Source organism: Rattus norvegicus, chromosome 14, assembly GCF_021556685.1.
Source record: "Rattus norvegicus strain SHRSP/BbbUtx chromosome 14, alternate assembly SHRSP_T2T, whole genome shotgun sequence".
NCBI lineage: Eukaryota > Metazoa > Chordata > Mammalia > Rodentia > Muridae > Rattus > Rattus norvegicus.
The window spans coordinates 10,156,035-10,182,500 of NC_141547.1; the positions used below are offsets into that span (position 1 = coordinate 10,156,035).

General features: G+C 45.5%; 1 protein-coding gene and 1 long non-coding RNA gene across 3 annotated transcripts in view; one reads left to right on the plus strand and one right to left on the minus strand.

Moving 5' to 3' along the window:
• Positions 1-26,466, plus strand: part of Rasgef1b (RasGEF domain family, member 1B) — a 528,207-nt gene that overhangs the window by 331,286 nt on the left and 170,455 nt on the right. The window lies entirely within an intron of this gene.
• LOC148001222 (uncharacterized) lies at positions 11,094-23,401 on the minus strand. The gene is made up of 4 exons (XR_015637302.1): positions 23,256-23,401; positions 15,205-15,365; positions 14,509-14,682; positions 11,094-12,962 (listed from the first exon to the last, which is right to left on the minus strand). It is a non-coding gene; the product is annotated as an uncharacterized LOC148001222 (long non-coding RNA).

The following is a 26,466-nucleotide window of genomic DNA, read 5'->3' on the forward strand; positions in this document are numbered from 1 at the left end:
CAGATGAGTTGCTATTGTTAGGTGTGACTTCCGTTAGTTAGAGATGCCCCAGCACAGTGAAGTCTCAGGATAGCCACTTCTCTCCTGAGGGCTGCAAGCACAGACAAGCCCTTTGGAGAGGTGAGGAGCCGCCCAGCCCAGCCCAGCCCAGCCTGTGGCAGAGGCTCCATGAGCATGCACACAAAGAGGCTAGCACTCCAGTGGGAGCCATTGTTTGCATGCTGAGTGAGGTCTTTACGTCTTTTTTGTCTGATATGGATCACGATGGAAAGTTAGGAAGCTGAGCAGAGGTTGCCGAAAATGAGTGGGCAAGAAGCAGATGTCGTAACGAGTGAAGTTGAGATTCAGACATCTGAAGAGCTACGCAGTTTCTCACCCTGTTTTATTGCTTCTGCTTGTTCATGTATGTTTTGCATGATCAGTAACATGTTTACACCTCAAATAAGCTTGAGGATAATTAAAGACAAGTCATAGTAATGAAACAGCCTGCCCATTGTTTTAATGTCACACCCTTTCTTCCCTTTGCTCCCCAAGGCCCCCCTGACTGTCTAGATTAGAGGATTTTGATTCTCAGATTCTCCAGATCCCTAGAGAGACTCAGCCATGGTATATAAACAAGCTGGGTCCCACCCCTCTTGCTCATTTGCTCTCACTAACAGGCTTTCTACTTAGGGTTCAGTAGTATAGACTCAGGTATCCTGTAACAGCTATGTGGCCTTGAACTACTTTCAAAACGTCTGTGTGTCTCAGTCTCCCTATCTGTAAAACAGGAGTGACATAATTTCCTATTTCTGGGACTAGAGAGATGGCTCAGTGGTCGAGAGTCTATACTGCTCTTACAGAAAAGGAAGTTTGTATCGCTTCTCGGCCTTTTGGCTAAGATCAAGTGTAGAAAAGGAAGTTTGTTTCCGTGCCTCTGTGAGCACCTGCATATACATAATTGAAAATGAAATCTTTTTAAAAAAATTCCTAGTATTGTAAATTGAAAGAGAATGTGAATTAAGAGTAAAAGTTTAGCATTATTGAAGAATCAAAATTAATATACCAAAGAACCTTCCAGAAAGCCTGGCACACTCTCCCTTTCCACCTCTCCTCTTCGCTGTGAGGACAGGGATGGGAGAAGAGACATTTCAAGATTAGAAGAATCATCTCACCAACTTTTAGAGTGGCAAGCTTGTTTCAATTTAATTTTGAAATGTAACATTGACTTCTAGTCCTCTCTACAAAGAGTCTTTTTCTCCAAGGAGGGATCCAGGTTTCCCAGTTGATAAGCTCCCTTATGAGTTTGGAATTCTTATCCGACACAGCTTCTCTTGGTGCGTAATGGGGGATTGCAAGGCTATATCAAATCTGGAATTTTAAGGGAAGAGACTGTACGTAGCTCTGTCGGCCCCCTTCCAGGCATTTGCATCTCCTGTGCTCTCATGGTCAAAGGCCTTTTTGATCTCTTTTCATTGACAGCTTTCTAATAAAGCAGCAGACTTTGCAAACTTTGCTTGCCCAACCAGTTCACTAATGCAATTTTATCAGAAGGAGACCAGGATCCCAAACACACACACACACATACACACACACACACACACACACACACACACACACACACACACACACACACGTACAAGACAGCAGGTGCCCAGCAATGGAGCTGGCTAAAGGTCAGTCCCCAACTCAGCGATGGTGTGAATGTAGAAAAATGGTGGTCTTCCCTATCAACAGTACTTGGCTTTTTAATCTTTTCAGAAAACAATTCTCTAAGTCTCCCTTCATGTTGAATTACCCAACATTGCATAGCAGGTCCCCTTACTACGTTATCTATTATTAAGAAGCACAGAGACTACCAAGTCTGCCACAGCGTCACAGCCTCTGCATGACTGACATTAACTGGATGCCATAGGTGTGTGAAGGATGGTCCCGTTCGTTCTGTGTGACAGGAGAAGGGTCCCAGACAAATAGAGAGAGAAGAGGGCTTTGAAAGGCGAATGAAGTAGATGGCTGGGGGACCAATGCGTACAAAACTGGGGACAAGAGCAAGAACACATAGGAGTAAAAATGAAGGGAGTGGTGAAAGAATTGAGTAAGTTGTAAGAAATCAGAGAGGAATGAGTGGGCAAGACGAGAAGAGACAGGTACACACACTGGATATGAGAGAAACCAGAAACAGGAAGGTGGGTAGAACCAATCATGCAGGAGACATCTGAGTATCAACATTTGCACCATTATGAGAGCGTAGACCTGTGCTCAGAAAGCAGCGAGACCTAGAACTGCCTTATACTGTGCCTGAGTTTGTGCACTGTGAGTTCGTGTTTAGAGGCAGGTTTGCTCAGAGGTCAGCATGTTCAAAGACATTTTCCTGGAATAGACTGCAGTGGGAGTAAGGTCTGGCAGGTTAGGAGACTCAAATTAGCAGTGGGTAGAAGAAGGCATTCTCCCGGAACAGAATCTCGGTGGTGAGATTACAACTGTGGGCAGAGGTGGGAGATGCAAAGGTAATAAAGAGATTAGCCCAGTAATTAGGAAGGAGTTGGTGTTGTGGAATTAACTGGCTTATTTTAGTGTTTCTCAATTTTGCGTGCACACTGGGATCACAGAGGGGTTTAAGGCTGAGTGGGACTCAGCCTGGATCTCACACCTAGGGACTTTGATTAAATAGCCTGGAGTATAGTCCTTGCAACGAGGTTTTTACTAGTAGCAATTTTTGTTCTTTCCCAATTTTGTACACACATGATATTTGGGTCCTTTTCTCTACCCACCCTCTTTTTTACCTCTACTAGCCACACACACACACACACACACACACACACACACACACACACACACTCACTCACATCCCTTCCCCCCTTTTTACTAGTTGTTGCTTTGTTACTGTCTCTCGAACTTTAACTAGGACCATCTTCCCCTCTCTCAGAGTATGGTGCTAGCCAGTAGTTCAGCACTGCATGGCAGGACCTGTTGGATAAGTTATTTCTCCGCCAGTGAAATGAGCAAGTTCAAGTCTGATTTAAGTATATGTGAGATGTAAGTTTACTGGAACCGCTCGCTGGTCCCAAGGAACAAGGGATGGGAAGTTGCCATGGGGAGGGAAACAGAGGGGAGGGGGAAGAGACACAGGGAGACAGAGAGGGAGAAGGAAAGGGAGGAAGGAGGGGGAGGGAAAGGAGGAGGAGGGGGAGGGGAGAGGAGGGGGAGAGACACCATCAAAATGTCCCGATTACTTAGCAAAGAGCCTCTAGAGGAAGGGCAGTCCAGCCCTGGGTGGAAAGCTCACGTTTGGCAGTGGGTAGGAACTGAGGGATGCTGGGGGAACCTGGAGGCCAGGTCTGCTTTAGGATGTAAAATATGCACTTCAGCCCTTTATCCTGGGTCCAAAACCCAACACTCGTTAGTCCCTTTCCTCCCAGTCCAACCATAGTTGATCGTTGGGAGGGAGCCAGGGTAGGCAGACATAGCTGCTGCAGCCTGTGGCAGCCAGGTTACTATTACAGCTCCGTGTTTCCCTGCCCTTCTCCCATCTCTTGACTCCTATGTGCTTTCCAGACTCCTCTGCAGTGCTCCCTGGGCCTTAAAGGAACCAGTGTCTGACTAGGGTCGAATCCTCGGCCATTCTTCACACTCAGCATCCTGTGCCGTCATGTGCTTTTGCTTTTACCTCTATTCACTTCAAGGAGAGACTTCTTTCTGTGTTTAGAGCTGAAAATAGCCTTCTGTTCAAGTCAGGCTGAGAATGACAAGAGGAGTTTTCGAAGCTCACCAAGAGATTGTAGTCTATGACCAGATTTAGAGAATGTACTAGATAAATTTTCACTACTGTAATGCAAAACTGGGCACAAGTTCCTTACAAAGAAAAGGTTTAGTCGGCAATATCTGCAGAGGGAAGTGAGGGCCCCATACTTGTTTTTGAGAGCATGTTCGCCATGACCTAAGGACCTCACACCCAGTGTCAGCATACATACACTTCTTAAAGGATTCACTGCCTCTTGATCCAGCCCCCTCTTCCCAACATAATACACCATTAGTTCACGCTTAGAGCACCTTTAAGTCATAGCAGAGGGGAGAAGTTTATAAAGACTCTTGGATATGATTCTTAAGGCATTGTGTGCTCTTACAAAAATGGGGAAATTGGATAGAAATGGTCTCTTAGAAGGAGAGGAAGCTGCTAACTAAAAATAAGTGGGAATGAGAGTGATGGTTATGCAAATGGGTCTGGCCAGAACACCACACAGCAAGGAGCTGGCAGCCCATCAGGCTGTTCGAGGAAGGGAAAAGGAGGGAAATTCCCAGGGAGACATTAGAGAGTCAGAACCTGGTGATGACACTTAGTGGGAAGAAGGGGGATTAGGATGTGAGATAGAAATAGGGGACCTCATGGGACCAGAGATGGGCCCCTGTGCCCCTTGCTTCATGAAACCTGTTCTCCACCACAAGGTTTCCTTCTTCCTTGCCAACAACACGTGGAATGTCTGCCCCTTCTCATACCACAGACACAGAAAGATCACCAGGTACAAGAGCAGGCAAGGTGTCTCCAAGGACAAGCAGGCCACTTGACACAGGAAAATGTCCTCAAGCCACAAGAAAATTTTACCTTTCTTAAAAAAGGTAAAATTTTCTAAAAGAAAAAAAAATGTGGTGTGTATGCACAATAGATTTTCTTTTCCCTTTCTTCCTTTCTTTCTTTCTTTCTTTCTTTCTTTCTTTCTTTCTCTCTCTCTCTCTCTTTCTTCCTTCCTTTCTTTCTCTCTCTCTCTCTCTCTCTCTCTCTTTCTTTCTTTCTCTCTTTCTTTCTTTCTTTTTTTACTTTCTTGCCATAACGAAAGATGACGTTAGGTTGTTTGCCAGAAAATGGGTGCAACTGCAGATAATCGTGTTAAGCAAATTAAGTCAGTCTCGGAAAACCAAATACTGCATGTTTCTCTCATTTTGTGTAGAGACATCAAATCAGGTTTGTATATACGACATGAAAGCAGAAATGAAAGTATCCGGGGAACCAGCAGAACTAATAGTGGGAGAGGAGACGGAGATCTCAGCGGGGGAACATGCTCCAAGTGCATTAGACATTTGTATGAAATGACCGCACATGACTCTACCCCATTTGATGAACATACACCAATGGGGGGAAATATAATCTCTATACGTATTCCTCGTGAGTAACAGTGCTTAGCAGACCTCAGGCTTCTTCAATAACCTGATAAAATGTCTGTCCCATGGCCTCTCAGTGGTCGGCAGAGTCTCCACAGACAACGCCATCTCCTCTTCCTCAGCTCCTTTATCCACTCAGTCAAAGCCTCTACCTGGGTGCTCATGTTGTGGAACTCCATTTCCATTTCTACAGCCACACGGGGAAGAACGACCCCTGGTATCGGAGAACCTGGGCTCTAGTTCCAGCCCTGCTCAATTTCCAGCATTAGAGTTGGGTCAGCCCTTTGACTCTTTCTTCAAATCAAGATAAACTCAATCTTGCAATTGTCATGGGCACAAGTGAGGTCACAAGACAAAAGCACATAGCACCTGCCCAGAGCAAGGATGGGACAGAAACTGTCTCATCTTCATTCCTATAGGAAATAAATTACCAGACCCAGAACAGCTATGTAAGAGGTAGACCAGTAATCTAAACTGACACAGCCTATGATAATAGATTTTGAAAATGTAAATCTTCCCACCCCTGAGGAGTGGTGGAAGCCCTGGGTTCATGTGCATTGTTTGACACAAGCCATATTAAGGACCCAGTACCCCAGATTTATGCAGATTGGCAAAGCCCCTGCTACTGGGTGAGGTTGAGAGTGATTTCGAAACCTTCCTCTGATCCAAGTGTGAATGCTGGCACTGTATATAAAAATAGTCTGAGACTTCTTGCCTACAGAGACTGGTCAGTTCTTCCTCTTGTGCCGTACATGCAAAACAAGCGGAGGTCCCTGGCTTTGCATAGTAAATGCTACTCCATCAGACTATGCCCGACTCACCCGACTCCAACCTTGCCATATATGTGTCTGTGTGTCTGTCCACTCCCTTACCACTACAGTCAGGTTCCTGGGACCAAGCCAAGCAGGACCCCATAGATTGGACGCAATGTTTCTTGTCTTGGGGGGCACCTGGAATGTTTTGTACTTACACAATTCAAGTAAAATATTTAACTCTAGGGCACAGTGGCAAGAGTCTATAATTCCAGCTGAAGTAAGAGGGTCAAATTCAAGGCCAGTGTGGGCTACAGTGTGAAATCCCATCATAGAAGCAAAATGATGGACTGCTTCTTAGATTACTTAAACAACATGCTCAGACATCGTCACTGAAGGCTTCTGTATTCCTGCTATAATCGTTCAGGTCCCTTAATTACTAACCACAACTTATTAATAGACCTTTCTTTTTTTAATTGAAAAGTTTTTTCATAGAATATATTTTAATTATGTTTTTCCCTCTGTCCCAGAGCCTCCCTACCTCCCTTTTCACTCAGCTTAGTTTTCCTTTCCTCTCACCCTCTTTGAAAAAAACCAACCAACCAAAGTAAAATGAATCAAAAAACAAAAATACCCACAAAAATCACAAAAACACAATTCAAAACAAATGAGCTCTAATCACTGGCTTTTGCACCTGTGTCCCAGTTCCCAAAATAATGACTCTGAGATTTAATATTTTTTAAAATATGTATTTATCATGTATGTAGTATTCCCCCTGCATGTATGCCTGCACACCCGAAGAGGAGACCAGATCTCCTTATAGACGGTTGTAAGCTATAATATGCTGGGATTTGCACTCAGGACCTCTGGAAGAACAGCCAGAGCTCTCAAACTCTGAGCCATCTCTCCAGCTCTGAGATTTAATATTTTATGAATAGATGCCTAGGCCTAGCTTGGGCTTGTTCCCCAACAAGCTTGTAACTTAATTATCCGATTTAAGCTAGTTTAAGTTCTCCTCAGTCTCATGCATCTGTCTCCTCAAAGTTTGGGACAAATCTCTTCCAACTATCTTAGAGTTCGACTCTCTCTACTGGAACTCCCATCTCCCATTTCCTGCCTCAGCTAATAGGCCATCAGCTTTCTATTCACAAGTGACATGTCCATACAGGACACAAAGGATTTGCTCTACAACAAGCCCAACACCACTAAGACAAAAGCAAATGCCAGGACAAAACAAAATGAAGCAAAATGTTCACAAAAATATGGCGGAGGTCATTTTGTGTTGGCCAATTACTGCTGGGCACCGGGCCTGTTCCAGTCTTATGCATGCTACCACAGTCCTGTGAGTTCATGTGTGTACCAGTCCTGCTGTGTCTGGAAGACCCTGTTTCCTTGGGATCATCTGTCACCGTTGGCTGTCTTTCTGCCTCCTCTTCTGTGTGATCTCTCAGGCCTGAGGGAAGAGACTTGATGAAGTCCTCCCATTAAGGACTGAGTACTCCAAGGCCTCTCTCTTTGCAGTGTCTCATTCTGGGTCTCTGCTAGTCCCCACCTACTATGAGATGGAGCTTCTCTGATGAGGTCTGACTGAGGTATTGATCTATGGAGATGGAAATGTGTCATTGGGAGCCATTTATTGCCGTGTTCCTAGAAGAATAGTAATAATAAGTCTTCCCCTGGGACTGTGACCCATCTAATCTCAGGTCCTTAGCCAATTTAACAGCCTCAGATCCCATGGAATTGGCCTTCAATCCCATCAGAAAGTGGTTTATTCCCATAAAATTTGGACCACTATGTCAGATATTCTAGTGGGTCTGCCTTAATATGTTGGGTGGTCGTTTTCCCATATAGTTTTTTAGTATCCTTTCTGTGTTTAGTACATTTACTGTTTTGATTATTATGTGTTGCAGGCAATTTCTTTCTGGTCCAGTCTCTTTAGTGTCTATGTGCTTCTTGTACCTAGAAAGCCACCTTGTTTAGATTGGGAAGGTTTATTCTATGATTTTGTTAAAAATATTTTTTGTGAAGCTGGGTGGTGGCGGTGGTGGCACATGTCTTTAATCCCAACGCTCAGAGGCAAGTGGGTGTCTAAGTTTGAGGCCAGTCTGGTCTACAGAGTGAGTTCTGGGATAGCCAGGGCTACACAGAGAAACCCTGTCTTAGAAAACCAAACCAAACCAAACCAAACCAAACCAAACCAAACCAAACCAAACCAGTCTGTGGCTTTGAACTGGGTTTCTTCTTCCTCCTCTATTTCTGTTATTCTTAGGTTTTGTCTTTTCATAATGTCCTAGAATTCCTGGCTGTTTTGTCCCTGGATGGTTTTTGTTTTGTTTTAAGATTTAACATTTAAGGTATCTGTTTCTTCTGCCTTGTCTCTTCTGTGTCTTGTAATATGTTGGTGAGGTTTTGGTTTGTCCTCCTAAGTTTTCACTTTTAGTTTGACTTTTTGTTACTGATTCTATTTACGTTTTACATCTTGAAGTGTTTTCACTGTTTCATAAACCCTTTGTGCTGTCACCGCCTCCACTAAGATGTGTATTTATTCCTCTTTAAGGCTCTTGAACACATTCGTAATTGCTATTCTGAAGTTCTTGTCTTGTGCTTCATCCAAATAGGCTTTCCCAGAGCCTATGTTAATAGAGTCACTGTCTTCTGGAGAAGCCATGTTGTTTTGGCTGTTCATGCTTGTATTTTGTGTGCTTGCATCTAGGCATCTAGAGTTATGATGTTTGAGGTGATTCTTGGCATAAATACCTGGTCTTGTGTCTTTGTCGAGAGGATGTTCTCTTCTTCTGTTACCCACTCTGGATCCCAACCAAGTGTGCTGGTGTTGGGCCCTCTGAGGGGTTCCTGGTTAAAAAAAATTATCTCTGTAGATAGCTGACACAAAGGGGTGTCTTCTGCCATGGGATGAGATGGAGGGAAAGGCTGAGGAGGTGGTAGAAATAGCCAAGAGAGCTCTGCCTCTTCACTGAGAGGCAGAGTTCTAGGGGAGGAAGGTAGGGTGGGATTAGGGGCTCCTGCAGGTAGGCTGCAGCAGGGGAAAGAGTCTAGAGAGACTAGGCTTTAAGATAAGCATCAGTGAGCCGCAACCTGTGAGGACTGTAAATTAGCTTTCTTATTAAAATAAAGTTACACCATGCAGAAAAGCTTTTACAGACTCACAACAGAAAGCCCTTATAAAGCACTTACTTGCGTGTTGGCCTCATTTTTATGTATATCGGCTCATTAAATATTCACAGATTCATTTGCATTGTGTTCCAACTCTCTCATCCTATAGATAACGAAACCCAGTGCTGTCTCTTTTTTGTGGCATCACAGTTGGTCCCTGGTGGACCCAGGCTCTTTGACTTCTGTGCTGAGCTGCTATTGAACAAGACGCACACAGGGCGCCTGGTGCTTCATATGCCCACTTCATTTTCTGCCAGTGTCTTTCATTGTTGGTCTTCGTGCTTCCCCTTAGAATAAGTAAGTGTACCCTACAATAACTGTCCTTACAAATGGAAGAAGTTTCCAGAGCCCCAAGTTCCCTTTAAACTTAAGTCCCCTTGAATTAGCCCGGGACAAGAGTCACTGTATTAGGGTGTTTTACATGGCTCTTTGAAATGTCCACTGTGAAGTTCTAGACACCTTCCAAACCAGCAGCTTTGACAGCCCTTGAAGTAGCAACATGCCTTCTCCCAGAAGGAAAAACCCAGGGCTCTGTATTTGAGGAATAGGGAAAGGGGGTTGGTGAAGGCAATATGTCAAATGTTTCAAACTTTCTTCTCTCTTCAATGTTCTCTCTTCTCTTCTCCTCCTCCTCCTTCTCACCCCCTCCTCTTCCTCCTCCTCCTCCTCTTCCTCCTCCTCCTCCTCCTCCTCCTCCTCCTCTTCTTCCTCCTCCTCCTCCTCTTCCTCCTCCTCCTCCTCTTCCTCCTCCTCCTCTTCCTCCTCCTCCTCCTCTTCTTCTTCTTCTTCTTCTTCTTCTTCTTCTTCTTCTTCTTCTTCTTCTTCTTCGTCTTCTTCTTCTTCTTCTTCTTCTTCCTCTCTCTCTCTCTCTCTCTCTCTCTCTCTCTCTCTCTCTCTCTCTCTCATTTGATTGTTACTGTTTCCTGTCACAGGGTCTTGGTGTGGGGATGCAGGCCAAGTACAGACCACACAGGTATCCACTGACTGTCAGAATCCCTTTCCTCCCAGATGGCAGTCCAAGCAGCAATCTATCCCCTGGCAGGGGATTGTGGTTAAGACTTTGAGGTCAACCACCCTTTTTCACAACTCTGCTGAACCAACCCACAGGGACAGGAACCCTAAGAGACTGCAACTTCTAGCCTGAATGTACTGGGTACCTGGGTCCAGGCCGAGGAGATTGTGTTTGCCCTCCTAGTCCTTCGCCTTCTACCCCAACACTTCCCGGTCACTTTTTCTTTCTGTTGTGGGCCACTAAACATGCCATGTTGCTGCTCATCTGGATTGGAGATGGCGGTCACTGTGTCCTGACCTGAGATGCTGGGTACAAATGCCTGATCCCAACCACTGCATGTGCGCCCAGTGCCTGGCGTGAACAAACAGAATAATAGTCACTTGAAAAAGCAGAGAGGGGCATCTGGGCAGCGAATGGACACCGGGAGACAATGGTTTAAGTCCTTAGTATATAGCTAACCTGTGGGTTAATCCATACACGTGGTATGAAGTCACAGTAGATGCCCTCAACCTCGCTACAATGTATCCTCAAGTGAAGGGCTGGTGTTTCCTAGCAGCCACTTCTCATTCCCAACAGCCTCCTCTTACCTCAGCCCGGGAAACCACTTTCTTTTCTTTTTTTTAAATTTATTTATTTATTATGTATACATCATACAACTTTCTGTCTGCGTATGTGCCTGTGGCCAGAAGATGACCCCAGATCTTATTACAGATGGTTGTGAGCCACCATGTGGGTGCTGGGAATTGAACTCAGGACCTCTGGAAGAGCAGTCAGTGCTCTTAACCGCTGAGCCATCTCTCCAGCCCGGGAAACCACTTTCTAACCCTGTGGATTTTCCTGTTTTTGACATTCTGTATCAATGGAGTCTATAACGTCTGATACTTTGTGTCTGATGTCTTGCACTTTTAACATAATTTTTTTTCAAAGCTTATCCATCTGTGGCCTTCCTCAGTGCTCATTCCTTTCTGATGGTTGGAGAGTTTTCTAGTCAACAAATACATCACAAATTTCAATCCCTTTCTCAGCAGAGAAATTCGAGATATTTCCAATATGGATTTATTACAAATAAGACTATAAGGAACATCTGAGTACAGGTTTTTATGAAATTTGTCAGTTAGTAGTTAAGTAATTTAAAAAATGAACTACTTTCACACCGCCTTGGAGGCCGGTTTCGTGAACATATGTTTTCATATTCCTCGGAGTAGAGTTCCGGGGTCCCATGATATTGGTTTGAAGGGCTGCTCTCGAAGACCTCTGTATTACTACATATCCTGTGCACCAGTGCATGAGGGTCCCAGTTCTCCACACCATTGCTCACACACATTGCCTGTGTTTTCCTTACAGACACCAATACGTGTTGCTTGGTTCCTCACTGTGGGTTTGATCCACGGTTTTAACAGTTGGTGAAGAGACACATCTTTTCCATGTCTTGGGAGTGGTCTTAGGAGAAGTGTCCCTTAGAATCTTAGCATCATGATTTAGTTATCTGTCACCTTGTCAACGTCTTGTGAGTTCTTTTTAAAGAAGCTGTAAGTGCAAATCTGTCAGATCTACAGTTTGCAAATTAAATAATTTGTAAATATTTTGTCCGTTCTGCGCTTTCTTTGTAAAGGGGCATTTGTGTGCATATGAGGTACGGGGGTGGGGGTGGGGCACACACTGCAGTGCTCATGTGAAAGTCGGAGGGCAACCTTGAACTCGATCGCCGCCTTTTACCTTTGGGAGACGGAAAACAAATTCTTAGGCTTTGGTAGCAGGCGCTTTGCCTCCTGAGCAACTCCACGGGGCCCACCTTCCCGTGATGGTGTTCTCCAAAGTACAAAATGTATTCTTTCTGAGAGGCAAGACGTGCTGATTGGATGCATGTTCTTTTGGCGTGCTGTCTAAGAACACGGCTCAATCCGCAGTGGTAGAAACACAGGCCTTTGTCTTCTGTGTTTGAAGTCTTAGTTCCTACGCTCGGGGCTGAGAAAGGTGTTGGGGGGAAGGGGAGGATGTCTTTCTTTCAGGATTCGTGTTACTTTTTAGAAAACTAGTTTTTCTCCTTTAATTGTTTTTGGAACACCTGTCAAGAATTCGTATGTCAAGCCTTGGGTTGCTTATCTTTGAGAAATCAAGGGAGGCTTGGTTATCTTATAGCCACGTTGCTCCTGTTTCTTCCCATTTTTATACAACAACAGCTGGGTGTGGCGGTGCACACCTGGAACCCCAACACCGAGTGAACAGACAGCGCTGCTCCCTGTCACGCACTCCACAAACGCTGCGCACCATTTCTTCAGCCTCATGGAGCCGACACTGGGCTTTGTGGCTCAGTCATTTGGCCTCCATTTTCTCTCTATACTTAACTGCGGGGTTTTGCTAGAATTCCAAGAGTCTGGGCCATTACTGACTAACTCCAAATGCACACCCTTCCTCTGCTGTGAAGTTAAAACAGCCGCCCTTCCTGACAGCAACTCTCGGGTGCCCAGGGGTCAGGAATCACGAATCAGGAACAGAGGGTTTCCCATCCTGGCCTCTTTTTTTTTAGCTGTATGTGAGGAGCAGAAGCTGAAAAGTGCCCAAGGGTTGGCCAGCTGGGCTGCTGTCTGTTGAAAGGCAAGGCAGCCAGAGGAAGCTGCCTGTCACAGGACCTTCTGTTTGTAGACCTAACAAGAGACAACGGGTGAGCAAGAGGGCTTTGGGGCAGAGCCTCAGCCTTGAGTAGCAAGAATTGGCCCCATCTGGGGCTGAACCTGTAGCCCCACAGATTTGCTCATCCAGGATAGCCAGGCTGTGGCTTCAGTTTGGGCCCAAAGAGGGAAGGAGAAAGGAAGTCTGGACTGGAACTTGAGATTTGCTGACCTCTCCCCAGACCTTGGGTCTCTCTGTGATGCCATATGTTGAGGTATCTCCTGTATAGAGGCAGAGGGAGGGACGTGTGGAGAGAAGCAGTCTCACTAATCCAGTGGGAGCCCTGAGAAGACAAAGTCTAATCCGATGGATCTTTTTTTGCACAATGTCGTAAAATCTTAGCTGTGGGTCTGTTTTCCCTGAAACTGCTGCCCGGCTAACTCAGCAAAATGGCCTGAGAAATTAGCCTGCTGACACTTCTGTGAGATACCTATAATTACGCCATTTACATAATTTGCACTAACTTCTGCTCCCTTCTCCAGAGATACACAATTGGCCCATTCCTATACCAGAGATGAGATCTCACCTTCCCTGCATCGGCTCCACCCTTGCGGGAGAATCTAGGCTAGCAAGACATAGCAGCAAAAGTCCCATTGATCTCGTTTGGGTTTTCCCTTGGAAGGACGGTGTTTGTCAGCCCATGACGAGCTATGGTTGTGTGTAGACCTCTCACGTTTGCGAGAGCCTTCAACCATGGTGTTATTTGTCATTCTTCTCTAGATCTGCTAGGATGAGAGCTCCACCCTTTCTTGAATAGAGGATGCTCTTAGACTCAAGTACCCGTGGTGAACATGCAGGTGCAGCAGATCCCAGTGGTCTGCGCCGTGAGCCTGAAGGATGCTCAGAAAATTTGCCTCAGAGAGGGAGGCACCATTGGAGTACAGTGGATAGGGCAAGAGTTGGTAACACAGTCCTATAGCACAAAGGTCAGACCCAGAATGTGAATGGGATCCCTGCAGGGGACACACTGGTGCACTGACCTGAGCCTGTTCCTCACCTCTGTGCTGTAAGACCGCAGTCTTGCCTACATATTCTGGTAAGCTGGGGTGGGGGGTCGGGAGGGGTAGGCAGGAGGGTCCTGAGCAGAGGCTTAGTCCATGGCGTTTCATTTTCCTTCCCGCATTCCCTGTGATCCAGACTCAGCCATGCTCCAACCCTAGCTACCACCTCCCCCTGCAGCTTCATTCCCGCTAGCCGAACCTGACGTTCATCTTGTTTTCCCCGTTAACCATAACAGCTCGTATCTGCTGAGTATTTTGTTGTCAGCAAAGAAGGTGCTAGATTCTTATACGTTACTTCATCTTCCTTCCTATAACCACTCTTGCGAAGGGGGCCTTACAATAACTTCACAGGGGGTGAAAACCAGGCTTTGAGGAATTTTAAGACATGCTCATCACAAAATGGGGGTGGCAGAGAAGGTTGGGAGCCCCCCCCCCCCCCCGCTAACCACAGCTCTGTCCAGCCGTGTCAGCACTATTTCCTGAGATCTACCAGTTTGCATAACCTGCCCACCGGAACGGCCTTCCCTGGGCGCAAGGACTCTGCCTTGTCTCTCCTGCCAAGTGTACCTGTGTGCTGTTCTCCCTTCAGCTCTGAAGCAGCTTCCCTCTAAATCCTGCTTCAACTTGCATCTCAGTTCCTGGGAGAATCCATCTTGGTTAGGGCCTCCCCACCCTTCTATGTACTGTTATTTCCTTGCTAGGGACGTAACCTGGAGCTTTACCTGGCCAAATCTTCCCTTACTGAACTCTCCTCCCAGCCTCTTACCTGGGAGTCCGTGTTGCAGGTTAACCACAAAGTCGGTTGTTTGGTTTGCTTGCTTGCTGGTTCCTTCACGGGGAAGCTTCATTTACCTTGAACTCGGGATTCTCCTGTCCCTGCTTTTAGTGACTACAGCCTTGGGTCTCTACACCTGGCTCCAGGTGAGAACGTGAATGGAAACTGGGTGGGGAGACCAACAGTGGTAGGGAACAGAGAGAGACAAGAATTTCACGAGAGAGTATATGGGGACCTATGGGATTGACATGCTGTGGGGGGAGGGTTGACCCACTAGGCTACTTAAGATTGGCTAATTTTGCTAACCTTAGGATCGAATCTGAGCCCATTGGGGTCTCTCAGTCTAAGACTCCCCAGCCTTCTTGATAGAAACGTTGTGGATTTTTTTGTTTGTTTGTTTTTTAAAAAAAACAAAACAAATATTTGTTCTTTGCTGTTTTTGATTATACATTAAAAAAGAACTAATTCATGACTTCGAAACCAACATGCAACCATCTCTAGGCCTAGATACATCCTCCATAGAATTATTACGTTCTGTTGGTACCTCCTGAGTTCCCGGAGCAAGCCTCCTTCAGTTAGGTCTATTACTTGTTTACACTGTGTTCCCTCCTGTCCTTATTGGGATCCTAAGTGGGTTTTTGTTCCCCTCTCCTTTTGTGCTTCAGGAAGCAAAGGTTCATAACTCACCCAAGGCTCTGTGCCTCCTCTGTGGCCCAGACAGAATTTGAACTTGGCTCTGTCTGTGACAGGGCATCACCCGCCCTGTGTCTCTGCCTTGCTGTGGGTCAGTGACACCTCTGCACCTGTTTAACTTCCTCATTCTTTGTCACCTTGGTGAGCCACCTGGGCTGCAAAAAGCATGAGGAAAAAGGAGACTTGGCTATGACAGGGTGGAGGAGCGAAGGCCACTTTCACATGGCTTTTCTTTGTCAAAGCGGAGGAGAAACCTCTGCTAGGTCCCAGGTGTAAACCAACGAGAAACCTTTCTGCTCCTTTACCTACCTTCCTGCTGCCAAGTTGCTCCCCAAGCAGAGACGATTGGAAAAGCTCCAGGTCAAAGAACAGACCTGTGTCCATTTATTCATATCCAAAATTTATGTTTTATACCCAGAAAAAAAATATTCCATCTAACTCAACCAAGAACCCCGTACTCATAAATAGATTCCCCCTGAACATAATCAAAATGATAATTTCCTCCTCTGGGCTAGACCAGCCCCGGTGGCCCGGCTGCAATTAGCATCTATCTGCCAGGCTACTGTGCTGTCTCATTTTGTCAATCCATACTAATTTTCAGGCAAGGCAAAGAGTGGAGTGGATCTCCCCCCACTCTTCTTGGCAGCTCAAATCCTCTCAGTCTCCAGAGGCAAGCTTGACTGCTGGAAGTCAAATGGAATTTGCAATTCCCGTGGGGGTCTTTATCATTGTTGTGCAAACACCGCCCTCTCAGGTACCTGTCTAGGGAGCAGCATTCAATACTGTGCGGCTGGCTCCAAGGTCAGAACTATGGCACCTTTCCTAGCCAGGCCACAAAGCCACTACCCTTCTCCTCAGAAGTGTGGCCTCCCTGTGCGGCTTCGGCAGGAGTGGGTTGTCTCGATAAGTAGCTGGGGGCTGGGGGTGGGTGGGGAAGGACACACAGCCAGTGTTCCCTGAGTGTTTCCCTGGCTTAGGTGTACAGACGTGGGCCCATCTACGGGCAGAGGCATTTCCTGTTCTGGATCTCCTCTGCAAACGGAGCCCAATGTCACGAGGTGGGTGATGAAGATAATTGCATGGTGTGCTGCAAAGCCCTATTCAGAGCTTGTCATCAAGAGGACGCCTGATGACAGGCAGGCAAGGACTCTATTACCAAAGTCCTGAGTGCTGCTGAGAGTGGCATTTCAGCATCCGGACCGTGTTTGTCAGCACCGATGAAATCAGCGTTTGATCGCTTATAGGACGGAATTTCCCCTCCTCATCCAATGATTCAGGTTGCTTTATTCTGTGATTGCCAGCACTTCTAGCACAGGGAGAGAAGGGGGAGGGGAAGCAAGCTAAAACACAACCACCACCGTGCCTCAGCTCCTCTGCAGCTCAGCAGAGCCGCTGTTGCTGTTGAGTAGGAAGGGTCACACTAGGAGCAGCGGTGCCCTGGGCTGTCTATTTAACCGCTTGGTATCACACTACTTCTTAGACTTGACACAGATGTTGTTTTCCAGAAGGAATCCGAGGTTAGAGCTTGAGTGTCCTACCTTAACTGGAAGTCATAACACCAGTGTCCAGGATGCTCTGATTAAAGCCCTCACTGTTAGACACCACCCCACATCCTGAGTCGTGAAGCTGAGCTGTCTATTCCTTGTCTTTCTCTTAGTCTGCCCTTTCTGCTTTGCTTTGGTTTCCTCGTAGCTCTGCCACACCCTTGGCCTCCCTTGCTAATTCCTAGTTTCTGCCTGCAGCTCCTCGGTGGGGGTGGTGCCCAGGGCATGCAGTTACCTTTCTCTGTCCGGTTCTTCTCTTCTCCACAGCCGTCCCCATCCATTTATCCCTAGGGCTCACAGCCTGCTGCTTATGAACATGTAGATGTCTACTAGGCATTGTAGATTTAATTAATTTAAAAGGGAATTATTAGTTCTTCTTCCCCCTGCTCCATCTAAGCCCTCGATGGTCACACTCGCTATCGTTATTAAGAATTCTGCTCATGGCGTAAGTTCTTTGAGAAGAAGTCTTGATTTGATAGATTCTTGATTTGATAGATTCGCTTACCCAATGTGTGTGCTCTTGGCTATGATTTGAGTATGGTGTGCGTTTCCCCGACAGGTCCGTAATGCTTGGAGGTTTGAGTTCTAGGGCAGTTCTATAGGGATATGATGGAACCTTCAGGAAGGAGACTTTCGTGGGAGCTTCTCAGACCCTGGGAGTGGGATATTCTCTGTGACCCTTACCGGTTCTTGGTGCCCGTTGAATGGTTCTATGAGAAGATTATTATCAAAGGAACCAGTTGGTCCCACTAGAGACAACACAGCCAGTTAGCGCCCCACAGAGCCTGCAGTATGTAATTGGGGGATGAACCTTTATAAGTAAACTTTTTTTTCCTTGTTAATTTATTCACTTTACATCCCAATCACAGCCTCTTTTCCTCCCAGTCCCACCCTCACAAATCTCTCCCCACATTACTCCCTCCCTCTCCTCAGACACAGGAAAGCTCCCCTTGGGCACTACCCTCCCTGGGACATCGAATCACAGCAGGACTAAGAGTATCCTCTCTCACTGAGGCCAGACAGGGCAGTTCAGCTCCGGGAAGGAGATCCAATGGCAGACAACGGAGTCAGAGACAATCCCCCGCTCCAATTGTTGGGGAACCATGTGAAGACCAAGCTGCACATCTGCTCCAAATGTGCAGGGGGCCTAGGTCCAGCCCTGCATGCTCTTAGGTTGGTGCTTTGGTCTCTGTGAGCCCCTACAGGGCCAGGTCAAGTAAACTTCATGAGTATCCTCTATCAGTCTTGTTTGATTTGTACAGATGACCCATTTGTATCATCCACACGACTTCTAGTTAAGGTATAAATAAACTTAGTTCCACTATTGGGCTTTGTCTCGTTAAAACCACAGTGGATTTTTATAAGGTCATTTATGAATAACATTGATTCTTCATACTGGTTAGAAACTGATAACCTGAATGTCCCTCTGGGGGAAAAGTGTTGGCAAACTGTAGACATTATGCAGCTCTGTGAGATGAAAGATGTTTTCCGTATTGTATTTTGAAGTAAAAAGGTACCTCACAAATTAGTAAATACAGTAGATATATGTAACCAACTCTACCCATGCCATTGTGTCTGTGTGCTTATGTGGACACAGGGAAGGAAGGCTATCTCTTTATATTGCTCCCCTATGGGGCAGAGGTGTGGTGGAGTGAGCACGTGTTACCTTAGTAATACATGAAACATATGTCATTGCTAATCCTCCCATACTCCTTGCTACTCAGCCGAGTAAGAATGTTAGCATCATAGGCTTGTTCTTCCCTCTTTCGATGACTCATTGTGTTGAAGGCTGTGACCTCTACCCTATAAAGTCAGCAGGGGTAAGAACTATGTTATTTATCTGTCTCCTATTGACTTGGACACCTCTTATCACATGAAGTTACTGACCTGAAACAAAGATTTAGTGCGATGGCAACATGTTTCTGTTAGTTGAGCATCTCATGTCTTTAATTTCTAACCCACAGACACAGCAAATGCCCGACTGAAATCGTCACCTCACACACTAACTCCATTCTCCTTCTCTGGAAACTTTGTCCTTGGAGCATCGGGTCCTGCCCTATCCCAGGTTCTGTTGTTTAGACTCTGTGTATATTTCACCCCACTCTGCATCCTACACTTGGGATCATTTTTAATCTTCTAACAAGAGGTATATGGATAGGAGTGAACAGACTCATATTCATATCAGATCTAAATAAACCAAAATAATGTCTGTAACAAAAATGATGATGAAGGCAGTCAAAGAGCTAATGTCTCCTGGGCGTCAAACATTTGGAAACATCAAACATTTAGACATCGACACCAAATGTATGGAAAGTTGTACCTCTACAACTTTCTACAACATTTAGAGATTGAGTGAGGAATGCATACTCCAGGGAAGCTTTTACCACACCAGCAGCTGTCTTCATGCCCCTAGACACACACACCTAGACACATGTGGGCACATATGCTGCATTGACCTTTGTCTGAACCCCAACCTGCTGAGTCATGCATTCTCTGGCTCAGATCCAGCAACCTTTAAGGACTTATGGCTAATGGCTGAGTCTCCTAAAAGAGGAGTGGCCAATGTTCAACCAGACTTGATGGATAAATTACTTCACCATTCTTTCTGTCAATTCTGCATGTGGTCACTGCTCCCTGCTTCATTCCAGAGCCTTGACCAGTTCTCATCCCACAGCTGCCACTGGCCAGCCACAGTTAATCAGATTGTACAACACACTGTATCACCAGCCATGATGTCACTAACATGCAGAGAAACAGCAACACACGGGATGCCTTAAAACAGGTCCAGTTAAGTCATCAAGATGCTATTTGTATCCCGAAAGCAGCACGGGTTAGGACAGTACTAGCAAGTGTCAGTCACAACTCTCTGCTGTTTCTCAAAGTTGCCATACACCTCTCTTTGACATTTTACTAATGGAAAACCGCAGCACTGGCTGATCCACAAAAAACGCTGTCTGTAGGAGAGAGAATTTTGTATTCAGCTAACCATCCTGAAAATGTGGTGCATGATGTGCACCGTGGAATTTTATTCAGCTACAAGGAAAAAGGAAAATCATGGAATTTCCAGGAAAATAGGTGGATTTGGAAATCATCCTAATTGAAGCAATCGAGACTCAGAAAGACAAATACAGCATGTTCTTTCTTTTATGGGGCTATATGTAGAGCCATGAACATGCTTATATTACATGGAGTCAGAAAGGGGAGCGCTGTAGAGAGGCAGAGGTCTTAAGGAAGGTGGGGAAGGCATGGAACACATGTGACGTGTGAGGCAAAAGGAGACTGCTGGGGGTGGAAGGCTCAAGTAGCAGACACGTTAGTAGGGGGAATGGAGGAAGGATCGACAAAACAAGTTACGTTTGAAAGTGCCATAAACACAATGCAGAGGTCACAGAGGACAGGAGCAAATTAGCCTTGTCTGAACATCACGTGACCACTGGACTAAAAAACTCACAGCATCTGTGATGGCCTATGCCACCTCTTACTGAAGAGTTTCTGTCTACTTATGACCTCTTGGGGGAAGGGGGAGTCAGTTTTCTTTAAGGGTGTATGGCCTCTGGTAGGTTGACCAGGTTACCATGGAAGGTCTCATACATATGAGTATATAGGCACGGCAAATTGGACTTGGATTGTTTGATAAAAAGCAAAACAAAACAAAAACAAACAAACAAAAAACCAAAGGGACACAAAGCTAGAATCGGTGGAGAAGTTAAGGGTGTGGCTATGACCAAAATATATTGCATGAGAATTTCAAAGAATAAATAGAAATATTGTATTTTAAAAGCAACAAAATACTTTGTATAGCAATTTAAAACAAAAAGAAATTGACAGGAGAAATTTGGGGTCCTAAAGAAGGCTGCCTTTTGGGATGGTCATCGATGCTAGCAGTGATGTGTCAGTAGATTGCAGTCAAGTCTCCAGAAAAAGCTGCAACTGGGTCTGTGCTTCTTGAACCCTGACCTTTCTGCTTTGTTGGTCTTGTTACTGGTATTGAATTTTGTTTTCAAGACAAGGTCTTGCTATATAGCCCTGGCTGTTTTCAAACTTGCAGTGAGCCTCCTACTGGTCCCTCCTGAGAGCTGGGATACATACACCACTACACCAAGTGTTTTTGAATTTTTCAAGTTAATATTAAACTAGAAAGTATCATATGCTATTTTTTCCTTGCTCACAGCTAGCTCTGAGCATGATCTCCTTATTCCTGTTGGTTAGGCATTCAGTTAGAGTCAAACCAATGGGATTGGGGGTGGGGCATATTACTCTGATTCCATCGGAAGGCTGTTGTTCAACCTCAAGCAGTAAACTGTGCTGTGAGTGAGTGCAGTCTCCCAATATCAGAAGTTAGTGGGGGCTTTGCCCAGAGAGAGGAATTAGAAGTCAGCCCATAAAAATAAATGAACCTGTTTCCATAGTGACGGGTTTTTTTTTCCTTCCATAGTTTTTATCCTGTGTTCCCCATAGACCCCTTAGGCAGAATAACAATAAACTTGAAGGAAACGTTTTATTATCTTAATGGAGTCTTAATTTAGAGCCAAAAGCCTTTAAATTATCTGCTCAAGGATGCCAGTGGCCATAACTTTTGGTATCGAATATCTACACAGAGTTCCATAAGGATTAGCCTTTCCTAAAGTCCACCCAGCAGAGACAGAGGTGGGGAAGACCCCATGGGTTGATGGGTCACACCTGCCATGCTTAACATTCACTGGTGAAGGGAATGAGGATGTGTTTTTATCTGGCAAATGAAATTTTCCACTGGTAGAGCATGTGTGTAGTGAATGCTACAGGGCTTCCTTGTGATGCCCCTAAATTGTGTTCCACAGTCACAGGAAGGAATCTTTAACTAGCACAAAGTAGAGTCTCTGCTCTTTAGCCACCATCCAGCCCTAGAAACCCTTGCCTTCGTTTTTGCTGACACTGACTGCAGCCACACTGAAGAGGTTCCCAGCAGCCTGAAAACTGCTTTCAGAGGGTAACTGTGACACAGAAGACCTGGAGGAAGAAATTCCAAAATCCCAAAGCAGGTCCTCGGGTGCAGGGGAGGAGCTGGGTTCTCACTAGGAGGCAGGGGTGATGCAGACACTCTCTGTGTACATAAGAAACCTAGGGGTCTTTGTGCAATAGAGTCAGGGGCACAGGAAACCGGAAGGGAAATACCTGGGTAATTACTATCTGAAGAGCCATCTCAAGAGAATTCCTAACTCTTTTCTCTAATTTCTTCTAAGTGTGCTGATACCCCAATTTTCTTGGAAGAATTAGAAATAGCCTATGTCTATTTTCCCAAGATAACTACTGTTGCTACCCCTTCCAATCCCTTAAAGTACTAATGAGTGCTCAGGAGAGCCTGCTCATGGCCCACACATTTAAGCTTCCACTCTAGGTACATTCTGTATGTCTTTCCATAGCACATTTGTGACTTTTTCCCACCAACTCACCTGACTTTCCTTGATGTAAATGCCACCAATCTCAGGTTGTCTTGTTGCTGTTTTAGCATTTTTGTGTTGGTTTTTGAGGGTAATGAAAAATGAGACCGTGGAGACATTTGTCAAGATACAAAGTGGAGAGCGAAGGGCTTTCCTTTTTCTTGTACAAAAAGCCTAAGGTTTATGATGACCCATCAAGTCATAATATCATTTACAGACATTTGGTAAAAGCTGTCATCACTAGTGAGAGAATATTGTGATAGTAAGGAGAACATTTGTTTAGACTTAATAGTATATGACAGTAGGGTAGGTAAGGGAAGAAATAGGAACTTCAGAATTGCTGATTTCTCTTACATTTCAGTTTTTCTTGACTGCGAGGTATTTCGTGTTTGTTAAAGAGTCTGTAGACGGAGATCAGAATTCAAGACAAAGCCCATTGGAGTTCTGAACAGGCACCAAGAGTACGGTGTATCAACGTATGTACATATTTTAGATTTTCAAGTTCTATATGACAAAACTAAGCTATCATATGACATTTCTCTAAGGTGACTTCATTACACAGAAGCTGGTTCTTCACTCAGAATATCTCTATGGGCTGCCATTCTAATTCCCCGACCTTTTGCTTTTTTTTTTTTTTTTTGAATCTGGAACTATCACTTCTGTTGTTATTGTAGGGTCCAGATTGGATTCTTCTGAAGGTTCTTTATTCCTATTTAAAGAATCCTCTAACCTCTGTGGCATGGCCTGTCATCTAGCATTTAATTCTTTAGTCTTTTCACTCTCCAAGTCTGTTTTATTCTGATCTCTCTTAGAGAGGATACATAAAATTGTAATCATCACTGAACATATTATTCTTACACTGATAGTCAAAACAAAACTAAATGGGATCCCTATGCATTCTGTCGTCGCCTTTTCCCTTTTAACATCGATGACTATTTATACCCAGTTTCCCTTTTCTTTTATTATTTTCAAACTCAGCACCTCAAGCCCAGAAGCTCTGGGAAAGGGTTTCTTTTGCCCTTCTGTGTGACTGCAGAGTCCTCAGACCAGCATGTGTCTTTAGCAACCCCACCCCCCACCTCACCTCCAGCTCGGTCCAGCAGGTCCAGCGGGCTGCTCTTGCCAGTGTGGGGGCTGGAGCCACTGCTGCTTGCCCTTCAGTGAGAGTCTATCTATCTTAGCTCTGAGAAGGTTTTGTCTCTGGGGTTGTGCTTTGAGGCTCCGCTACTCATGGGCCTCTGCTCACCCCCTTCCCCCTTGGCCACATGGCACAGCACGTGTGTGTGTGTGTGTGTGTGTGTGTGTGTGTGTGTGTGTGTGTGTGTGTAGCCTGTCTCCCTCACTTGGCCCCTCCTTGGTTAATGACTCCTTTGCTAAGAAACCATCTTCCACCTGGGAGTTTTTTCTCAGGTTCTAAGCTTGGGTTCTAAGAACAGATTCTCTGGGTGTCATGAGTATGCATGGACTTTGCCATCTGTAACCGTGGGGATTTTCAACTGCTCTCTTTGTTCCCAAAAACAGTGGCTCTGAGACTTCTCATATATGAATAAATGCTTAGGCAAAAGGTTTTGGATCTGTCCCTGACTAGCTTATAACTTAATCATCCCATTATTTTAATCTAAGTTCTGCCACATGACTGGTTACCTGATCCTCAGTTTCATGCAAACGTCTTCTTCCAGTGTTTAGGTCAAAACTCTTCTTCTTATGTCAGTTTCTCTCCCAGAATCCCCCTCTCTGCCCAGGAACTTCCACCTCTCTATTTCCTGCCTACACTAAGAGGCCAACAGCATTTTTATTGACAGTTGAAGCGTCCATACATTGAGCAAGATATTCCCTCTCTAGGAAAAGATTGGGGCAAGAAGTCGTGGCCTCTTTGAACACTAAGAATCAACCCTTTGAGGTGTATATTTTAAAATGGAACACTGCTGGTACAATCACAGTGATTCATTCTGATGTCGCAATGCTGTGCTGTGACATCACAGTGCTCTACTGTGCAGCTATCCTGCTCCGTTATGACATCACAGAACCCAGTTTTTAAACGGCACGTGTCACTATGCCATCTCTTTGGAGCCATGCTGTTCACAAAGCATTACTGTCTCAGAACGGAGAGTCGTGATGTCACAACAAAGCTGTAAGGCCACCAGGTACCACTTCGATCACTCGATTGAACATCACCGTGCGAACTGGAATACTGATGGAGCAGTGGAGCAGAGCGATGCCTCGGCAGAACATCCTGATGTCCCAGTGGAACTGTGACGTCATAGTGCACCATTGCGTGGGCACCGGCAGCTGTGATGTCACCAGGCAGCATTGCTTGGCACAACAGAAAATTTGCAATGCCGTGATGGAGTAGCGATGTCATCTGCATCACTGCGAAGGTAGAGCGTTAGGACATCAGTGTGGAGCTACAGTGTCACAACAGGACATTGTCTTGGCACAATGGAGCATTCTAGAAGCTCAGTGGAGAGTTGAGATGTCACAAGGCAGCACTGTGTTAGCACAGAAGAGTACTGTGATGTCCGGGGGGCCTGTGATGACCCAACACACACCGTGGCCGCACAGTGGAGCATGTCTTGTCTCTCATGTATTCACACGTGGGCAAACGTGTCTGCATTCTTGTTTCCTGAGGGACAGGGTCATGCTAGGCTCTCTGATTATGTGGGAGTGCACTGTAGCCCCTGGCAAGCCTTCTCTCACAGTGTGGCCCATGTGACTTAAGTGTCAAATGATGTCAGTTGTGTAGTATTTATACAACCACCTCAAGTGGTAGAGGAGAAATTTGAAGAAATTGTGTGAATAGATTTATTATTTTACTTGGGCTTGAAAACATTCTTCCCAAGGATATGATGCTCTTGCCTGAGTCTTCTGTCCTGAAGATCCAGAGCCTACAGTTGAGAACACTGGAGGTGGGGTCAGATGTTGGGTCTATAAATTCTAATCATTTCCTGCTGTCTGCAAAACGAACTGGATCTCCACTCACTGCAAACCCTTTTAACACGAAGGAAGTGTTTATTCTGACCACAGAACATCAATGTGCGGGCAAAGTGAAATCAGAAACATCCTTCAAATATCCAGAAACCTTCAAATATCTGGAAACGATCACATCCTTATACAAAGGAGGTAGTGGGGGAAACCCAGGATTTGGAATGCAAAGAAGAATTTCAAATTAGGTTTCACTAGCCCTCACTCTTATAAGGCAATTAATTTAGCCTGTTCAATTTTTTTTAAGCGCAAGTTTCCTCATCGATTACTGAAATGTTACATTAAAAGCTGTTTGCAACTGAAGTTTGGATGATGATGGTGGCGATAGTCTCCTTATTAGCAATCGGAAGAGGGAACGTAGGAGAGCACGTCAGTCCTGTCACACAGTGCAAAGACTGGCAAGAGATAAGTGTTCGTTACATCTCAAGTCCTATAGCTCTGAACTCGGGCTGTGCTTTAAGCATGGCTGCACATAGATTCACCAGAGGAGTTAAAAACACGAAGAGAAGCACCACCAAGACCTGGATGGACGAGAACCGCTGAAGGGCTAGGCTGCAGACCCAATGGCCCTGACTACCCTGACTGAGAACTCACTTCGTTTGTGTAATCTAAAGGAAGTTATTGGCGAGGCATACACTGATCTTCCTAACTCAAGGGGCACGGCGGAGAGCCTGCTACTACCTGGTACCTCATAATGATGGGAAGATGCAAGACCTAGAAGTAGGCCTACCGGATTATGGAGGAGCTAGCCTGTCTCCCTGTGGCCTCTGTAAGGGAAAATGCTGCCCTACCACGAGATCCAGAGTTCTTTAAATCAATGGTGTACTCAGCTCTGCAGGGGAGGACCTGTGATTTGATGTGTGAGACCTTAGGATCCAGGGCTCCTGTGCCTTGTCTTGTCTGGATGACTGCGGTGAAGTCCCCGTTTCCTGCATCTGGTTTTAACCTTCTGCAAACTGTTTTCTGCGGTCTGGCAGCTGCTCGAACTCTTTTTTTTTTTTTTTTTTTTTTTAATAACAGTAACAAGTTACTGCAAAAATGGCAAAGCCCATTTAGCACCATCTCTCAGATCAGTTTTCTGTGGGCATCGGGTAGGTGGACTCTTCCCTCACTCAGCATCTCACCAGGCTGAGATCTTGGTGTCAGCTGGCTGAGTTCTCACCAGGAACTTGGCGTCTGTTCCAGGCTCATCCCGGTTATTAGCAACCCCTTCCCTTCACAGGGCTCAAATTCCTGTTTCCTGACTGGCTGTCAGGGGACATGCTCAGTCTCTCACATTCACCCTCCCAGGCCCACTCACAGACTCTTCCTCA